Below are 6,434 nucleotides of genomic sequence, written 5' to 3'. Positions count from 1 at the left end.
GGGCAGCAAAAATTTGAAGAATTCTAATGAAATAATTTACTTTGAATGTAGGAAGCCTGGACATGTTAAAGCTGATTGTCCTACACTTAATGCACACCCAAGTAAGGAGAAGGGTGAGGAGAAAACAAACCTCAAAAAGGACAAGAGTAAGAAGTGATTCTAAAAGGCATTCTGGGCAGATTCTGCATCAAATTTCTCTGAAACGGAACCTAAGGAGGAGACAACAAACTTGTGCTTAATGACAGACAATAATCTTGGTCAAAGTGACCAAGAAAAAGTATGTGAACTAACCTATGAGCAACTCCTTAAAGTTTCTGAAAAAATATATGCATCATATAGGAAACTTAAGAAAACTCAGGCTAGCTTGAAATTGGAATTTTTTAATTTACAAAAAGAGGATGAAATTATTCTCAAAGATCATTCAACAATTTATTCAAATCATATGGCTTTACTTGATGAGTTTGATGCATTAAATAAAAAGCATGCTGAGTTATCTGATTCTCATGATTTCTTAAAATTTTCCCATTCTGAGTTAGAAAAAGAATATAAAAAATTAGAAAATTTAAAAATCTTTAAAAGTAAAAAATCTTTATTTCATGCATTGTATAAAAAGAATTATCATAGGAGTGGATTAGTGCGTCCTATTCCTAGAGTTAGATATTTTTCATGTGGCATGCTAGGACACATATCACACACTTGCACCATTCACTATAACTCACATTGGGTATGGAGACCCAAGTTACATGATCCACAGTATGCATTGCATTATACTTTTCATAAGAAGGAACCCAAACATGTTTAGGTTCCTAAATCTAATATTTGATAATTTTATAGGCAAGCTCTCACGAAAGGCCTCGTGAGAGCATGTGGTACCTGGACAGCGGATGCTCTCGACATATGACTGGTGATGCCAATCAATTCATAGTGCTGGAGACCAGGACAGGAGGCAAGGTGACTCTTGGAGACAACACCACCAGGAAGGTGGTAGGAGCAAGTATAATTGGTAATTCCAAGAATCTTCTGATTGAAATGTTTTACTTGTATATGGACTAAAACACAACTTGCTCAGCATCTATCAGCTTTATGAAAAGGGCTTCATCATAAATTTTTTGGCAAATTCATGCATTTTGAGCTTAAATAATAATACTATTTTGCAGGGAAAGCAGATCAACAATGTTTACATGCTTGATTTAAATAACATTGAATGTGTTACTTCATTTTACTTAAAAATTGCTATTGATGATTCATGGTTGTGGCACAGGAGATTATGTCATGCCAGTATGAAAACCCTTATGAAAATGACCCAAAAAGACCTAGTTAGAGGTGTCCCCAAGCTTAAGTTTTCAAAAGATCACCTTTGTGATGCCTGCCAATTAGGAAAGCAAATCCACTCCACTTTTCACTCCATTAAGGACATTACCACCTCTAAACCTTTAGAAGTCATTCACATAGATTTGTTTGGACCCGTTAGCACTGCTAGCTTGGGAGGGAAAGTCTATGGTTTTGTGATTGTCGATGACTACTCGAGGTTTTCTTGGATTAAATTTATTTCACACAAAAATGAGTCATTTGATGTGTTTAGAGTCTTCTTCACTTGGATACAAAAAAGCTAGGTTGTGAGATATTGACCATCTATAGTGACCATGGGGGAGAGTTTGAAAATGAGAAAGTTGGAGATTTTTGTGAGGACAAGGGGATTAGCCACAACTTCTTAGCTCCTGGGACCCCTCAGCGGAATAGGATAGCTAAAAGAAAGAACCATATCTTAGTGGAAGCTGCTAGAGCCATACTTGCTGAGTATTCACTTCCAAAATACTTTTGGGATGAAGCGGTTAACACAGCTTGTTATGTGTTGAATAGGGTGAATGTTAGAGCCAAATTAGATAAGAATCCTATGAGATCCTTAAGGGTAGGACACCCAATCTTTCCCACATTCATGTCTTTGGTTGTAAGGTTTTCATTCACAATAATGGGAAGTCTCACTTAGAAAAATTTGATCCAAAATCTGATGAAGGAGTGTTCCTAGGATATTCTAGTGTTGGGAAGTTTTTTAGGGTGTTTAATAAAAGGACTTTGGTGGTGGAAGAGACTACACATGTAGTGTTTGATGAGTTTGATCCTAGAAAGCCTAGAGTTGAGGATGATGATGATGTTGGAGAGATTACCACTGGAGTAGAAAATTTAGAGAAGAGGGTAGAGCACCAGAACACTGAAGGAGTAGGAGAGGTTACCCAATGAGTAGAAAATATAAATCTGGAAGAAAGGGTTGAACTTCACACAATTTGCCTAGAGATTGGAGATACTCTTTGAGTCACCCTAAAGATCTGATCTTAGGAGACCCTTCTGATGGAATTAGGACTTGACATGGACTTAGGAAGGAAGTGAGCCACTTTGCCTTTATCTCAATGACTGAACCCACCAACATAAATAAAGCCCTTTATGATGAGTTTTGGATCTTAGCCATGCAGGAGGAGTTGAATCAATTTATTAGGAATGATGTTTGGGAGCTTGTAGAAAGACCTAAGGGACAAAGTGTAGTTGGAACCAAGTGGGTCTTTAAGAATAAGGTGAATGATTCTAGAGTGGTGGTTAGGAATAAGGCAAGATTAGTGGCTAAGGAGTATAACCAAATAGAAGGGTTTTTTAGCCAAATAAAGTACATAAAGGACATCTTGAAGAAATATGAAATGGACAAAGCCAAGCCAATTAATACTCCCATGACCTCAGGAATTCAATTAGACAAGGACCCAAATGGAAAATCAGTTGATCAGAAGAAGTACAGAGGGATGATTGGATCTTTACTTTACCTGACTGCTAGCCGACCTGATATAATGTTTAGCATTTGTCTTTGTGGTAGATTTAAAGTTGACCCTAAGGAATCCCACCTGACTGCAGTTAAGAGAATTCTTAAATACCTTTTAGGGACCAAAAACCTAGGAATCTGGTACCCTAGGAACAACATTTCTTTTAAGATTATTGGATTTTCTGATTCTAATTTTGCAGGATGTAAGGTAGATAGAAAAGCACTTCTGGAACTTGCCAATTCATAGGATAGCCTTTAGTCTCCTGGTCTAGTAGAAAGCAAAACTCTATTGCTCTTTCCACTACTGAAGATGAGTACATTGCTTTAGGAAGTGGTGTGGCCCAAGTCCTTTGGCTAAAACAGTAAGTATTGGATTTAGGATTATGTGTAGGCACCATCTCAATTCTTTGTGACAACACTAGTGCCATCTACATTTCTAAGAATCCTATCCAACATTCAAGGACTAAGCACATTGACATTAGGCATTACTTTATTAGAGACCATGTGACTAAAGGAGACATTGAGTTACATCATGTGGCGACTGAGAATTAACTGGCTGACTTTTTTACTAAACCACTGGCCTTCGATACTTTCAGCACTTTAAGGATCATATTAGGTGTGATTGACATTAATGCATGAACTTGACTTCTGCTGATGTTTTATCTGCTGATTACTTTGTTGTATTTTTCTAGTTTTTGGTGTTTATTTCTTTTTTAGTTAGTTATTTTTTATTTTGTTTTTGGTACTTTAGTTTTCCATATGCCTTACTTTGTTTTTCCTTTTCAAATCATTGTTGAATTGATATCTTATACCTTATTTTTTATTTTGAAAATTTGGAGTTAATGTTTTACATCTCTTAATCAAAAATACCATTGATTGTGTCTCTTTATCTAACCTATTTTGGTGGTAAAAATTTCTTTTCTAACCAAAAGTCTATCTCAAATTAACAATTGTATATTACAATTGAGATCTTTTCTATATTGCTACAGTAATCTAGCTTATACCATAATAGTCAAAGTTTTTATGTTACTTCAAGATTTCTCATTATCCTGTCAATGTATATCTCACATGATTTTTGATTCTGTTTTGTAGATTGTTCTTTCATATATTAGAGAGTGAGTTTTTCTTCTTTAATATCTGAAAGATATACTCACAACTAAAAATATTTTAAGAGTTTTTGGAAATGAATCTATCTTGCAAAAAAAATAATGAAAAGAAGTGGCCAATGATGCCAAAAATAAAAAATGCGCAATGACGCCAAATTGAAAAACAAAATAAATAAATATATACATAAAGTATATCAAAAATTAAAATATGCGCAAAGTACGCCATTCAATGGATAAGAGGCATAAAATGAGCCCATCAAAAAGCAAGCTATCTTCATTTCTTCCAACTCTTAAAACTTAGAAGATTTTATATATCACTTGAGATTTTCAAGGACTTGATTTCGAGTTTTGCAATTTAAAAAACTACTTTGATATATTATTATAAGATATTTTTCTGAAACCAAGTCTTGATCGGATCTCTTTTTCTTATCCAAATGTTTTTTCTGAGTTAGGCCTTTTGATTTCAAAAGAAAATTTTGCGCTAAAAGAATTCTGAGATTAGGGTTAACATTTTCAGATATTTTACTATTTTTTGGATTTTTAAAGTTGTTAACTCATTAACTTACAAATTTTTAAAATCAATCACATGGAGATTATATCATGTTCATGCCTTGATAAAAATAAAAAAAATTGGTTTTGTTTTATCGTTGTTTTTTTTCTTGTTTTTTTTGGCCTTATCTAATCATCTCCATCCCTCCTATGGTTTGAAATTTATTGTCACATCATCCTGGCTGATTTTTATATCATCCTGGATGATCTGCTTTTTATGCTTCAAGAAAATCCATCTGCTGAATATTCTGACTTTTCTACTCTAATCGTCCTGGACGATCCTTTAACATCCTAGACGATATGATCAACCTCTGCTACAATCATCTTGATCGTCCTGGTCGATACCTATTTTCATCTTGGATGATGCATTTATTGGTTATTATCCCGTCCAATACTCCTGTTCGTCCTGGACGATACGCATGTCAGTACGTTTAAAATTTTTATAATCATCCGGGTTGATACATTTTTGGACAATCGTCCTGGATGATCCACTGTTCGTCCTAGACGATATATGTGGCGCATGATTTAAAACATTTTAAATTCGACCAATATGATCCATTATTGAGCATCATCCTAGACGATCCACCTAATCGGCCTGGATGATCTGCTTTTTCAACGGTCGTCCGGCCTGACTCCTCGATACGATCACCTATGTCTAATCATCCTTGACGATCGGATTGTCTTTTTGACCAGTCGACATGTTCACAATAATTGCATCGGATTGTCCTGGATGATCCTGCGATCGGCCTGGACGATTCGGCCAATCCTTTAAATTTTGAGCGTTCAATCCAATATTTCTCACTTCAAAACTCTTCTCCTCTCTTGTTTACTTCTTGTTTTCTTATGACTGGAGGAAAGCGTGCTCGTCAGATGTCTGGCAGCACCTCGAGGGGCATGCTGGACCATCATTTTCAGGAGGTAGAAGATCAGGCTGCCTACCATCATTACATAGAGTGCGGCATTACTCTCTCTCGCATAATTAATCCAGCCTATCAATCCTATTCGGTACTGGATCTTTTCACTAACACTTCTCTTTGCTTTATTCTCACCCCGTAGTCCCCTTTAGTTCTTAACTTCTTTTTTAATTTTACATAAATCTCCACATAAATTCTTCCTACACTACTCTCACCTCTTATGTGAATCGACGTCCTATCGAGATCACATATCAGGATTGTGCTGAACTGTTGCAACTATCCACCACTGGGGATAAGCTACATACCCTTGTCTCTGATCCTGACTTTGACTGGTCCACTACAAATCACTTTTTTTGCCACACCAATACACACTTTCATGTTGGAGAGACTAGCTCTTTACTCAAAGATGCTAGGATAATCCAACATATTCTTCTCACTTCTATTATTCTAAAAGCCGGGTACTGAGTCCATATCACTCCACTCCATTCACTTACTACCTTTTACATTTTATCCCATAGAGAGTTCAATGCTACTGACCTATTTTTTCATTACATTGAGCATTTAATTACAATCTGTGATCCAGGTCATAAGAGGAAACCCGATCTTGCTCTAGGACACCTCATTGCCTATGTTCTAGAATCTAAATACCAGCTTCAATATCCTGCTCCTCCCGACCTTCAGCCACCCATCTACTCAAACATTTCCTTCAATGCCCTTCACAGTAATCATCTCCACCTAGGGGATGGGGAAGCTCGGGGGGACGAGGAGGAGGAGGCTCCTGCTCCCACTCCTATTCCTGAATCTATTCCTCTCCACCAGCACTCTCAACTGGATCAGTTGGTGGAGAGATTTGATCAGTTTGAGACCCGTTTCGATGCCTATATTACACACTAGCAGCAGCAGCATGACCAAGACATGGCTTAGTTTGGGGAAAAGTTTGCTACGCTCTCCAATTTCTTTCAACAGCCACCACCACCACCACCTACGTCTGATGATCAGGATCCCTCATTTTTTTAGTTTTAGTTTATGTTTTCTGTAGTTTATTTTTCTTATATTTTGTTT

This window comes from Dendrobium catenatum, unplaced genomic scaffold (assembly GCF_001605985.2).
Source record: "Dendrobium catenatum unplaced genomic scaffold, ASM160598v2 fragScaff_scaffold_932, whole genome shotgun sequence".
Classification (NCBI taxonomy): Eukaryota; Viridiplantae; Streptophyta; class Magnoliopsida; order Asparagales; family Orchidaceae; genus Dendrobium; species Dendrobium catenatum.
The sequence above is the reverse complement of the archived record's forward strand: the minus strand, read 5'-3'. Positions refer to the sequence as shown.